This window comes from Phalacrocorax aristotelis, chromosome 1, assembly GCF_949628215.1.
Source record: "Phalacrocorax aristotelis chromosome 1, bGulAri2.1, whole genome shotgun sequence".
In the NCBI taxonomy this organism is placed as follows: domain Eukaryota; kingdom Metazoa; phylum Chordata; class Aves; order Suliformes; family Phalacrocoracidae; genus Phalacrocorax; species Phalacrocorax aristotelis.
The window spans coordinates 78,517,119-78,532,259 of NC_134276.1; positions in this window are offsets into that span (position 1 = coordinate 78,517,119).

Here is a 15,141-nt window from a genome sequence, read left to right on the forward strand (position 1 = left end):
AAATGGTTTTTGTTATATTGAAAATCATTCTTAAGGGCAAAAAGTCTGACTGTTTTACCTTGAGAAGGTCAAAGCCAGATATAACTTCCTTTGGAGAAGCCCAATCCATCAAGCATGGAAACTGAACCTGTTATAGCAAAAGTAATTTTTTACCTTGTCACAGTTAAAAAGTGGCACAAAATAGTCACGTGTCTACCTAAATCTTCACTTGTGTGAGGGGGAATAACAACACAAAGTAATTCAACAGTACTGGAGGGTATGTCCACTTCCATATCAATAAACTAACTAGGGTGCCTTTTAATTAGACAGACATATACAAAGACTTAATGTTTCCTGAAAACAGCTGTCTAGAAACAACCAAAGATATTAACTGTGTTAGGACATTATACTTTGTAGTGCAGTGCTTTTTAAAAGCAATTTCCCAACAATTAATTTATTTCACTATGAACATAATTAGAGATAACACCAATTGTTCTTCAGAATACAGGAATACCCAGTACCCTTCTTTCTCCCTTGAAGCTGGAAAAAAACATCATACAGATCATCTAGAACAGTGTAAGCAGTACAGTATAAGAACAACACGGGGTGTTTATTTTGTTTTGTTTTTCAAGAAATCACTATAATAAACCAAAGATGGAACACAAACTGAAAAAAAAAAATCCCCCATGTTTCAGATTAATTTGGACCAAAGTCACAAATTTACATAGTTTTTTTATTTAGATCAGTGGGGATCTGTAGAGTGCCTAAGTCCAATGATTAAGAACCTGTACTACTTAGACAAATACAGCTTGGCTTGTCACATCACCTGGCAGACTTAGCCGCTGTTGTTAGCTAACATTCACAAAGCTGCTGGAGTGCTGGCACAGACCTGCGACTAATGAGACCTAGCTCAACGTGAAGTCCCTGAGGCATCAAACCAGCAGTTTCAAGTTTCAGAATAGTCATTGCAATGCTTTGCCTTGCTCATGGAAAGCCTTACTCAGTATCTGGTCTTACCTAGAAAAGACAGGCAAGATGAAGGTAATGTTCAATGATACAAAATGTTGTCACATCCACAGAAATAACCAAAACTATCTTGTGGGTTATAATTGCATGTGTGACACTCCTGGAATTTGGGAAATGAGTCTCAGATTCTTGTTCTTAATTTGAAGCTCAGGACTCAGCGTAGTGCTTTCATTACTAACCACAAATATCCTTATTTTCACTAGAAACGGTCTGTGCAAAGTGTAATCTGATTTTGGTGCATGATTCAAAGGAAATGTTTGCATTTGGGGATCTCAAGAGAAAAAAATCCTGAAGATCTTTGAAGAAATGTGGTATCTTTATCTGAAATGTCATACTGGAAGTTTTAGCTTAGTGTCTTCTAAAAATCTAATTTTTAGAATATAATACAGCCTTGGCAGTTTGGAGAACCTGCTCTAGTAAATAATGAAAGTGGGAGCCTGTAACATGATCTTCTATTTTATTCTATTTTTTTCTTCATATAAAGGTTCATTGATGATTACATGAAACAGATGACAGAGTGGAGACAAGGGGATTGCAAATGTATAGTGTTAGAACATTTAAAGAATAATGTCAATGCTCTTTTCAGAACTTTTGAACTTGTTAGGCTTATTGCTTGTATTTATACGTAAAGAGATTCATAACTGTGATTCCAAACATTTTTATACATGTGCTCACAAAGGTGTCTAGTAGAAAGAAATTTCCTCTTGCACATATTATTCTGCTTCTTCTATGAGGAGTTTTAATCTGGAGACACTTAATAGAATTAAAACCACAAAAACATACAGGGTTGCTTTCCAGAAGTAAATTTTTTTTCTAAGGAAATAGAAAACTTAAAAGAACAAAACAATGAAACAAAACCATATTTGACATATAAATTAACAAACTGCATTTTTAATTTAAAAACTTCTGAAGTAAAAATCTGTTTGTTTTTTTCTTTTAATCAGTGTTCTATGTCAAAACAGACAACCTCTCTTTTGTGTGTGTGATGGCTGCATTTTAGCTAGGATTCAGATCATAGAGATAGGTGGGTACACACCTATATTACACAGATATATACATGTGAGCTATGTGAGTCAGGACCTATTACAGCCTGTATAGGGAGATCTGTTATTCCATTCAGTTGCTAGTCCCAGAGCTACTATGACTTGAAATAACCTGAAATATCTAGAAAGTCAAGTGAACTGCTGCTGGCAAAGCACTAAGAGGGTAAGGGACCCATGCCTAGCAGGGAAACTCACAGAGGGCAGGTGAAAATTCATATGTGATTTCTTATTTATCTGGCACCTCATGGGTGCCTATGATCAGGATGTGCAGCAATAAGCCAGGCAGATAATGTGGCCTTATCTGTGGGAGGTGTGATCTGACAGTGTCGCTGCAGTTAGATGAGGTGAAGTGCAGAATGATATGTGTGGTCTTCACTTCATGAGGAATAATAATTAAGAGTTTAGAAGGGTCCTCACAGAGCACCTGCAGAGGGAAGACACATCATCCACTGCCCATAGATGAGGCCAGCATGGCGCACGGCCAAGGCTATCCAAGGACAGTAAGATGACAAAAGCCCCTTGCAGGAGAGAAATGGAAAGCTGTTGGCAGTAGGAGAAAGGCTGTAGCACCTGTAGACGCTCACTTGGAAAATAAGTTCAAGGCCCAGTAAATGGACCTGGTGCTATGAAGACTGAGCAATGACTGTCTGTGACTATTAACACCTTCCTGCATGAAAAGGAACTATCTATCTTCCATCCAGACACAATATAAGAGAGAACAGTGATAAACTGTGTCTTGAGAGATTCAAACTGGACTTGAGGGAAAAAAGTTATTAACATAGGATACTGAGAGAATCAGTGTCTGCCCTCATCCAGTTTTGGCAATAGATGTGCTTTGAGGATAATGTTGGATGTTATGACCTTCAGAGCTCCCTTCCAATCAACACTTCTATGAATGTGTGATATCCTACTAGGCCTTCAGCTGCCACTCCATAGCTGTGCATGTCTCCTTCAACTCCTGTGTCATACCTGCCAGGCCCACAGGATGCTTCAGATACTTTGTGACATTCCAAGTAATGCTAGATTCTTATGTTTTGTTAAAAAAAGAAGTCCTTAGTGTCCCAAATTAATATTAGGGATACATCTGATAATCTAATTATCTGACCATTAATTTTTTTTTAAGAATCTGCATGTCAAAATCTCCACATAGTTAAAAACTATGAAACATTTGACCTTTAGGGACCACAAAGTGAGGGGAACCCTAATGCAGGGACAGCCTTACACTCCACCAATTTGTCACAGAAGCAGCCGTGGCACTGGAACATAAGGGTTGATTTGTGTCTCTCAAATCCTTTAATGCCTCTGCCCATATATTGCACTTTGAAACTTATCACAACATCTCGCAACAGTTGATCAGTTAGTGTAGGTGTAGAATGCTAAACCTATTTTAAGGAATTAATGAGCTTCTGCTTAATTAAAAGAAAGTATTTGTTAATTAAAATTAATAGAGCAATAATACTAAAGAAAACAGTACTTAAAAATATCTCTACTGAGTATATGGAAACTTGGATATTTGGAGATCGATTCATTTGCCTGAAAATAGGCATTTAGTAGAGGTGATGTGGGTTTTATGTCTTACCTGGCAAAGAATGCCTTTGACAACCTAACATACATGTAAATGTGGATAGTCTTGAAGCAACATAGTTGAATGAAGGGATTACATTCTCTAACTGTGTATTATCAATGTAATTGTATCCATTCAGTCTACAGTGAAGACCTTATGGTACTTACACACTATGTAAAGGATATCTCCTTTTTAATATATGCAAAAAAGTGTTATATAGGCAAATAAAGTATGTCTACAAATGCATTACCAAGTAGAGAAACTTAATAATCTAATAGAAAAGTAAAAATAAATGTATTTTATTAATTAAAAAAACACATTAATTCTGCTAGGTTGACATTTCCTGAGAAGCTCTGAGGAATCAAAAAGTACTTCTAATCATAAACATCCATGTTGTACCAAACTAAAATTATTTCAGACTCATTGACATTTTCTTAGTCAGCTTTCAGTGTTTTTTTCCCCATCATTAAAACAAAACCTTTCTAATCTCTAGGCTGAAGTAGGCTATTGTACTTCCATTTAAAAATCAGAATGAAAAATCTCAACTATTTCAATACGGAAGGCAAGGTGAACATTTTTCCAGTTCATGATGTGTGTGATGGAAATGTAAAGAGAATGTGATCCAGTGACAGAGGTGGTGGTGATTAGTCTTACCTTGTTTCACATATGATATTGAAGAGCTGCCAGATGGTGACAGCTTCTATTCAGCACCGTTCTGGGCTCATTTGAGTCTAATCTGGAGGTGAAATATTGTAAAAAATTTTTAGCAGCTTCAGATATGCAATCACTCAAACATCATGTCTTGTGGAAACCATAAGCTAACACAAATGGTAATGGACAAATCATGCTGATTACTTCGATTTTTCCACATGAGGAAAAAAAGCTTTATTTTTTACTGTCCAGAATTTACTTCAGCACTTCTTTCTGATAGTGTTTTTAAACAAAAGTGCCTTAAGGATAAGTTGGTGTTGTGATGCAACCCCAGCCAGCAGCTAAGCACCATACAGCATTCTAGCTTACCCCTGACCCAGTGGGATGGGGGAGAGAGTCAGAAGGGCAAAAGTGTGAAAACTCATGGGTTGAGGTAAAGACAGTTTAATAAGAAAAACAAATCAAAACAAAACAAAAACAAAACCAAGAAGAACAAGTGCAGCCCCTGGCATACTCCTCCCCCCTTATATAACACATAAATAACATATGGCCTATACAATTTAAAATTAACATATAACATACATAATTATAATGTGTAGTTATATTAAACATTTAATTTCTTAAATGAATAATAAATATAACAGTGATCATTGGCCCATTACACTGCAAACTTATTTTCATCCTTTTTCTTTTTTTTTAGAAATCTGAAGTATATTTAATATATAATAAGTCATACAGGAACTGCATTTTAAATTTACATTTGCTTGTAATCCATTGCATTTCTAAAACATCTTGATATACCGATGTCCTTCTTAATGATTTACTTTTCCTTTTAAGTATGAGGAAGAGCAGAGAGATGATCTGAAAAGATTTTGCTGTTGTTATACACACTACCGTCCTAATGTGTTTCCATTTAACTTTCCTAAGTTTTGCTCATTTATATCATTTCAAAGGGAGAGTTGTGTAAAATGAGTAACTCTTAGGTTTATTTGTTTTCTGAAGTAAGTCCTTCTGCAACACAGGGTGTCATATAAACAGAAAAAAGTAGTAATAGAGGCAAAATCAATATAACTATAAAATGCCTACAAAACCCCTTGATATCTAAGAAGGACAATCCAGCATGTGAATGTTGTATTGCTCAAAGAACACTATGTGAATTTGTGCGCTAAAGTATAGTCTTTAATTACATTAGCTTATTTTCAGCATCACTGCCGTAGTGAGCACACAGATTAACAGTGCTACAGACGTCTAAAGCTAACATTCAGAATTAACATTCATGCAATTCAGAATTATCTGTGGAAAACTGGGTGACAAGCCCAAATGGAAGAATCTGTACTGCAGATATCTTAATCTGGTCAGGTGAATCCCACGGTCTCCATGTAGTTTAGTGTAATGGGGAATTCTGCTCAGGATATGCATTTTAGGAAACTTTGGATAATGGCAGAAAAATCTTTATTTCACTATAAAAGACAGGTAACTGATTTCTAGATTCTTATGGTTTTAGTTGGATTTTTCCCCTCAATGCCTGCTAAATTAATGTTATAAGTGCAAGATTAATTTTTCAAAAGTATTTTAGAAATATATTTAATCTTATTCTGTTTTCACAAATATTAGTTTTGTATTAAAATATAACAAAAGAGTAGTAACAAGCCCATTAAACTGTCATTTCAATTACCAGAACATTTGTACATAAACCATAGCCGTCTCCTCTCTTAAAATCTGAGATAGCAGTTCAGTCTGAAATTTCATAGTTAAAAAGTTTTTTTCACACAAAGAGCATTTAGTCTTTTTATGCATACTGTTTTGCACTGACTGAATTAAAGCCAAAAATAGTTAAAAGTTTTCTTTCATTTTCTACAATCCATATTTACATATCTGAATAGCAGGCAGTTTACAAACCAGGGCAGCTAACAAATTCCTTGGTCATCACTGCTTAATGTATTTGAAATCACTTAATGTATTTGAAATTAGGTCAATGAGTTGAATTTTGCCTAAGGTTCAAAATGAGTGCACACAGCATTTGAGTGGATGGAGGCTGCAAATGACTCCAGGCAAAGAGAAACCGGATGTTCCACTAGTCCCTAGTGTGGGTCTGAGCATGGGCAGACACAGTGGATAGGAAGGGTTAGGGGTCTCTTCAGCCTTGGTCAGCAGCAGGCATCCATTGGTACATTGAAGAAAGGTCGTGTGGCAGTCAGGAGCTCAACACTTCAGGCAAGAATAGTGCTGTGAGATATGTAGACTGCCTGTCTTGGGCCAGTGTGATGGCCCTAGAATAAAAGGGCTGTATAAAGAAAATATATAGCAAGCTATGAAATAATCTGTTTCTTAACAGCTTTAAGGACACACAAGACCAAATTTTATAGATGTAGCCTATGGGGCTACTGAACATTTCATAACAATACATTTAGACATGTATTTGAAATAAAAAACTAACAGATGACAAAAAAATGGTATGTTTAAGCCATGTTGTGGGCAAGTACAACTGCACCTATTTGTGTTTCAGGGTAACCAAATTTCATGTAAGTATATGTAAGTGGCACCTGTCAGAATCTGTCTAATAATCCTTATTAAAAGCAAGATTGTATTAGTTGTGACTTAACCCCAAACTATAACAACTGGAGTGGAATTCATATATATGGCTCTATGCATGACCCAAACTCGTACACATCTGTCCACCATATATCATAAAGAAAGACCTACAAATTTGGAATGTAGTTTAATTAAGAATTGGAAGTCTATTTTGAATTTTTAATCCATTTTTTATTTCTTCACTTAGTCATTAGTATCCCAGGAGGATAAACATTGGGCTGTTAACTGAATTTCTTTTCTGTTCAGTACATAGCCTCAGCAACTACTAACTCTTCAACAAAAAGAGTAAAATTGCCTCTGCTGAAGTCCATCCTACCTTCACTAAACTAAGGAACTGTGATCCAAGTTGGTCCATTTAAAACTACCTCAGGTGTTATTTCATTATGTTGCAGTCTCTTACTGTAGACAGACATGTAAACACACATGTTGCTGTTTGCATATGCCTGTTACTCTAAATTTGTCTTGTAAACATACAGGTGTATCTATTTTCCTTTTATTTCTTTTGTATGAGCTGTCTAAATGTATCTGTTAATACATTTGCCTCTTAAAAAAAAAAAAAGCTGTTTTTTAAAGAATACATTTTGCACTATCAGGATCAGATATTACAATGTTAAGATGTACTACTAACAAATCTAGATAGCAGTAACTACACTAATAAGGTGTAGCTAAATATTTATACTCTACTTGTGCTTTCCTATTAAAGTTTCCTCCAAAGGCTTCTGCACATTTAAAAAAAAAAACCTTGTCGTTACTGACACCTGTTACTACAACTGTGTTACTGAAATACACATTGTGAGTGAAAGTGTGTGACAGCACTTGGTTAAAAGAACAGTTATATTTATTATGTGCATAGTTTTAAATAATCTTCAAATCTTCTCTGACAGGTAAAATAGTATATAAATCAGAGGCCAGAAAAGGAAGCAATAAACATTGTTTCCAGCTGCTGTGTTTGTGTCTTACTTTTCTCAATAAATTATCAAAAACTCCGAGAGACAAATTAATTTAAATATCAGAAAATCACAGGTTGGAAAGAAATATGGATGATCACAGAAAGTAAGGCATCATTGTTCTTAATTTGCAATTATATGCTGAGATTGTGGTGTAGAGCCTGCCTGAAAGCATCTCGTGGACAAGTGACACCACGACCATGTCTGCCCAGCTGTAACGCATTAGATGATTCTGGCATCTGCTGGGAAAACAAACAAAGCTTAGATAATTGGGGTTACCCAAAAGTGCTTTAGGCATGTGGACAGAAAAAGCAAAGAGGTACAGATGACTCTTAGCAGTTTTTCATACTTGTAACACATTTGGAGACCAGAAGATAATTGCAATGTAAGTAATAACTGCCTATTAGCCTTAGAAACAGGAATAAAACGTCAACAATATTAGCCTGGAGTCATGTGACAAATGAAGCCTTGAGAGGCTTATGATCACCATCTCAGGGGGCAATAAATAGTGAATACAACAGCCCTTGATGGGGAGAGTCTTTGCAGAAAGGACCAAGTTTGTGCTGCAGGTGGAGCCTGCAGTAGAGCTGCTGGGCATCAGCTGCGACCTGTCATGGTAAGACATCAAAAGTCACCCTGCTTCCCTTGGTCCTGTGGTGCCCATCTGAACTTCATCAAGGGGCTGCAGACTCAGACAGTGGGAGAGAGAGTGTGTGTATTCTCTGGAAGGAGTATGCAGTAGAACAGAAACCTTAGAATAGAAATCCCTCTCCAGCTGCTGTACCCATCCTGCTTTAAAAAAGAAGATATTATGTGACTGAGTGTTGTGTTTCTGTCCTTGCAGCTCCATCACCCTAAATTTGGCCCTGACCAGTGTGTTAAAATTGAAAATATTACTGTAAAAGCCCAGAAACAACTCAGAAGATGGTAATGCCTTGGGGTTTCCTTCCATATATAAATCTGCCTTTGTTTCACACCATTAAAGCTGGTTAAGTCAGTTTGACTGTCTGGGAAAAAAAAAAAGGAAAGTAATATTTTGCAAAAAATTTGAATACTAATATCCAGATACAACTGTCAGTGCCTTTTTCCTATTTTCTGGAGAGAAAAACAACCAGTAATACCCCTTGAAAGGTCAGAAAAGAAGGAAGAGGTGACTCTTCCTGCAGGGGTAGAATCAGGAAATAGCTGAGCCAAATTCTACCGAAGAATGTAACGAAATGAACTGATACATCAGTGTTAAATATAGGAATCTAAGGTTATTCATCCTCGGGTGCACTACCTATACAAACAAATTATTAATATGAAGAATATGAAAAATAAAATTCAGCTCAAAAGGTGAGCTAAAAGCATGACTATTAAGTCATAGTAAAAATGACAATTTTCTTTCTCTGTGTCCCATTCATTTTGTCATAGTCTCTTTTTCCTAACACAGAGATTTACTTTCTTCTTTTCCACTAAAAGAGAGGATAAATATAACTGGTATTCCAGTGGGTAATATGCTGCCTAAAGCATGAATTAAGAATGCTGTAAATCTGATTTCCTAACATATTTCTCAAATTCTTATTTTCCTGGTCGCTAGTTATTTTTGCACTACCTTGTTTCAGCTTTTGATGTTATATGTTAATTTATTTTCAAAACTCTTTTTTTTTTTTTATGCACAGAGACTTATTATCTATACAAATCATGACAGCTGGATCTATATTTTATTCTTAGAGAATCAAGAGGAACACTTAATCATTATCTGTGAATTTAGACTGTCTCAGGAATCTGTACTTCTAATGCATACTGGCTCTAATTCACTTGAGACCTTGAATGATGATGATACGAAACAAACAAATGTGTTTCTTTAAAACATCTGTATACATGTGTCTGTATGTATGTGTGGTTTATGAAGACAAACTTTTTTCCTGTTCTAGCTGGTCATTTCTTTTCTTTTTGGCTCTTCAATTTTCCCCCCATCTGCTGTTTACACTACTTGAGCATCAAAAATTTATGTGGAGATATAAAATACCATGCAACTAAAAATTACATTAGTAATCCAAAAGAAAAATAGCACATGGTTCAAAAGTATGGAAAATAAACTCTTAGAAAAAATACTTTAAAATAGATTTTCTCCCTTTTCTTCATGGGGACACATGTTTAATAATGTACAGAGTATACACAGAGTGTTACAGAGGTATACAGAGTTTTTGATCAAGAAATACACTAAAAAATATATTGCAACACAAAACATCCTCCTTTTTAGAGATTCATATTTGTTCAGTTAAAACTGAGAAAACACCAAAGAATTGACATACGAAGATTTTTATTTCATGACAAAAATGTTTAAATTCAACATTCTGATATAAAACATGGCTAAAATTCAGTCTTACTATATATGAATAAAAATTGCAAGTGTTCTATAAAGTGGCATTTGCAAATACACATGATCTTTGATATGTATGTCTTGATATACACAATAAGGTAGCTATAATCATGTTGTGTACAGTAAGTAATTGCGCACCTTGAATAGGGATACTGGCATTGTCAGTAAATGGAAATAGGACCAAATGACTATACTAGGATTTAAAATTGCTATGTCATTACCTGTATATGTTTACATCAATAATTCTGAAACCACCTTTCTGTAAATATTCATTATACATTTGCACAGCATACGGTAACATGAAGGTATAATTAATGGGTAGATTGTAAGTAGTTACTTGGAAACAAACTATACAACATCACAAGATCAAATGATGCCATCATTCCCATATTTTTCTTGTTTTCAAAGCATTGTAATTAAATCCTTTATCTACAATAGTTTATATATTTACAGTCAACATCTGAGTTTTTTTGGCTTTGAAAGCTCTTTGAGCTGTCCACTTACATTGTCAGTAGTCACATAAAAATCTAAGTGGTTTAATATTGATTCTTACCACAGTCATGAAAAAAACCCCAAAACAAACAAAAACCCATCCTCAAAAAGCCTACCAATCAAACGAACAAAATGAACCAACCAAAACAAAAATAAAACAAACCAAAAAACTAGAATATCAAGTGCTTTTCTGAATCTTTCAGGAAGGACAAGCTTGTAAACTTATGTCTGAATTTCTGATATTTTAATCACCATAGCTCATGTCCTAAAGAATCACAATACAATCTACACCATAATGGCTGAGTGAGTAGTGTCCTTAGTCATGTAAGAGTCACAAGCAGTCCCGCTAAGTGGGAAGGGGAGCAATAAGGCATGGAAATGGTGAAACATCACCTACCAACACAGGTAAAAAGGAAGTATAAAGGATAGTATTTCAAAACAAAACAAAACAAAAAATATCCTATTTAAGGAGTATGGGGAAAAACACCTCCCTCCACCAAATCTACACAAACACCATATAAACAGTAAGCTTTACATTCCTTCTGTCCTGGGGAAGCACAGTTATAGACTGCTTCTTATACTGCTTAAGTTGCGAGGGTCAAGCCCAGTCTTACAGGAGTAATAATAGATGAAGAGTACCTGTAAAATACTAAATGAACACAAACATTTTGAGGAATGTAATTATATTTGTTCAAAGATTGTACATAAGGTGCATACAGGTGTTTATATAGCATACACATTAGCAAATCTCTTGCTAGTAGAGCAACAATGGTTTTGCCATACTGCAAATACTGTAGACTTCCAGAAGAAAAATGCTCCTGACAAATGAGGAATAAAAAAAAGACATTTTAAAAAGTCCATTTAGGTCAATCAAAATTCCTTAATTTAATTAAGTTTGAAATATTTCCATCTCATTTTTTTCCTGTTAAAATTATATTCAAATTAACTTTCAACATAAGGTTCTTTAAAAGTACTTTATATGTGGAAATTAAATATTTTTACAGTTTTAAGATGTTTTTCAATTATATTTCACAGTCAGATACCAAAAAAGTAATGCTTTCTCTAGAAGTCTGTAGGTTATGCAAATCAGACTTTTTTTTCAGCAAAGTCCAACAAATATGACAAGTGTGCTGTCAGTTTTACTAGATGTAAACACTGCAGCACACAGTTAGCAATTGTTCAACAGAATCAAAATAAAAAGTCACTAGGGTCAGTATGGTTTAGGATTTTTCTGTTTCTAGTTCTTTCTGATCCTCCAGTGAAGAATTCTGTAGTGATATAAAACAGCAATTCCCACTGAGTTTATGTTCAGGTAATATTGGGAGCTTTGTATCACAACTAGAAGAAGGAACTTCCATGACAGCTGCTCATTTTCAGATCTTGAGATTCTGATACAATTATTTTTGGCACTATATTTTTAACCCTGCTGTAGGATGACCCAAGTAAAAGATGACCGTGCAAACAGGTGTTTTGGTGGGGGTTTTTTGTTTATTTGTGGTTGGTTTTTCTTTTTTTTTAATCTCTCAAATGAAGACTAGATACTTGAATAAAAGGCAACAATTGACATTAAAATGTACTCAGGCTGAGGTCATTAGAGAGTCTTAGATTAGTTGCTTTTCTTATATGTAGGTAGAATCAGAAAGATATATCAATTCTGATTTTTTCAACAGGGGGATTTTTACAATAGCAGCCTGTACAAAACAAACAAAAAGGAAGAAAGCTCTCTTCGGAACACTGGCTTGCGCTTCCAAGTCGCACCTTCCTCAGTTTAGCTGATGACAACTGTGGAATGGAATTCAAGGTTCATTTCACAGGCTTTTCTAATGCCTGCAACATTTACCAGCTTATTCGCATGCTTAATTTAAGATCTCAAGAATGGTTCATATATGTTTGCATCCAGCTGAAACAATTATGGATTTATTATCACAACCATATCAAATTACAAAATTTTTGTTGGGGAAAAAGATGACTTCTAAAAGCTCAAGGTATTTGCATTGGCACAAAATAAGTGGGGAACTCATGAATAATCATATATGCATGTTTTGAAAGAAAAATGAAAGCAACACCCTTTTCAGAAGAACCATATCTTTCTTCACACTTCAAGCAGAATTTTTTTTTTAAACTCATCATTTACTTCTTAAGAATACATGCAAAATCATCTGGATGCATTAAAAAATATGCAGAAATGTAAATCCAAAGTGAAATTCAGAGTGACTACTACTAATTAAAATCTACATCAAAGTATAGCTTTTTCAGTCTTACATATTCTTATCAGGCTCATGAGACTTGTACAATTTAAATCTTTATAGGACTATACACGCATACATTTCAAAATTTTACATATAATTTCAAAATTTTACATGAATTTCAACATTTTACATAAAATTTCTCCTATTATGCTGGTGATGCTAGTGCTGTTGTGCATAAAATAAATATTTGCTAATATTGTTTAGGCTCTTCTATAGCACTCAGGGTCTTTCAGCTATAGTTTCGCAAGATGGATTTCACTGCGATCTATCTTGTTGAGACCTATTCACAAGATGAAGCTGCTTTACAGAACTTGACACTGTCCAAAGAGGAAGGTCCTACCCTCTCCTTCATCATCTTTCCCCTCTGTAATCTTGGCTCCATTATTCCACTCTGTCCCTGGGGTCATCCTGGGTCTCATGAGACACCTCTCTGAGCTGATTCAGGTGCAATCCTTGCAGAAAACTTATCTAGCAAAAAAAACCTAGAAAGACAGTTTTCATGACTTAGTGAACTGCATTTGCTCATAAAGTGAGACAGCATAACGGAGAACACTCCATGGCAAAAAAAAAAAAAAAAAAGAAGTAAAATCTGGAAAGGTATGAAGAAAAAAAAGAGAGATAATTTAATTTATTATTTTGGAAGTGCCAAGCTATCTGATCAGCTGAGCTCTTCATGGAACTGCAGCGTCTTCACCATTCCTCCTTATACTCTCATCCCATGGTTTTCAGGAGTTTGACAAAAAATTACCTGTAATTTCAAGAGCAGAAAATTATGTGATGACAGTGTTTCATAAGTCTTTCTTCAATGGACATAGTGAATCAGCTCTTCCTAACTCTTTCCTTAGGGATCTTTTTATTAAAGACATATGATAAGACTAAGAGAATAGAAAGCCATTGAACTCCCTGAGAAGAGCCAATACAACTTCTGTGTTATCAAGATGGATTGAGTTTGAGCTGCACTTGTTACAGATCTAGTACCCATTCAGTTACTGGTAATCTTTGTTTGTGGCAAACATACAGAAACTCCACTTAATCTAATATCTGGTTTATATAAAGACATTCCACAAATTTAAATGTCTGTTAAACATTTTAAGCTACAAAATAGCTTTTGTGGTTTTTTTTTTAAAAAAAGAGCAAATTTTTACAGGAAAAAAAAAATGACCTAGTGATTTCCTTTGTGGAAGTCTTTATAGAAGCAGTCTAAAGGTCTGTGGGCACTAAGAGAGAAGCTAACAGCCTTGAAAGTGTTCTTCAGTTGAGAGCAGGAAGTAAATTGCCAAACCTGTGTTTATTAACCTAGAAGTTTCTCACAGATTATGCGTTGTTTTAATCTTATCTATACCTCATTTAAGATTGAGCTAGTAGTTCACAAAATTGGGAGCACATGGTCTGACTTATGTTAGAAGTCTACATTAGGACAAGAAGACCCCTATTTTTCTGCATTAACTACAGAAGTGGAAGGTATCTGGCTCATATGTATGCATCTCCAGCACAAAAAGCTGCACTTGGCTGTATAAATCAAGCTCATTGCTTTCCTACATCACAGAGCTGGAGGCCTGAAGGTAATTAGATTACCTAGCCTGACCTTTCTATATGTCATAATAAGGACCTATGTTCTTCACATTTTCACTGCGACAAAAACTGCCAGGCTTACTTATGAAGCGTTGATTGTCCGTCTTTGCTCTGGTTATTTGTTTTTTTTCCCTCACACGCACAGGAAGTGCATTTCGTCTTTTCCTTGAGGAGGTTTTAGTTTATGTTTGGAGACAAGAACTAGCTGAGGCAACAAAAAACCCTTTTGTTTCATTTCTACTTTTAGTTCTGTATCAGGCCAAATACAAATCCTCAAAGGCATTACATTTCCAATTTCCTACTTTAAAAAAATTTTTTTTCAGCTTGTATTTTTCACACAATAGAAGAAAACACATTGTTTTTCTTACCATTCAGTTAAGCAGGTTGCACCAAGATAATTATAGGCATCTCCATAGGTACAGACACTTCAGCACCTAGAAAAACATAAGGAGAGGAATTGGTAGCATATGATTTAGTGTCCGTGAGAATCAGTGTAATGTAATATTCTTTAATCAGGTACACAGTTCATTTTAGAAAGATTTCAAAGATGTAAAGTTATGCAGGTGCAGGATATTGGCTATTTTTAGAACCTTTTAGTGAGACAGAACATTTGAAATTATGAATTTTACATAGAGACACTCAGAATCAAACAAACAAAAAT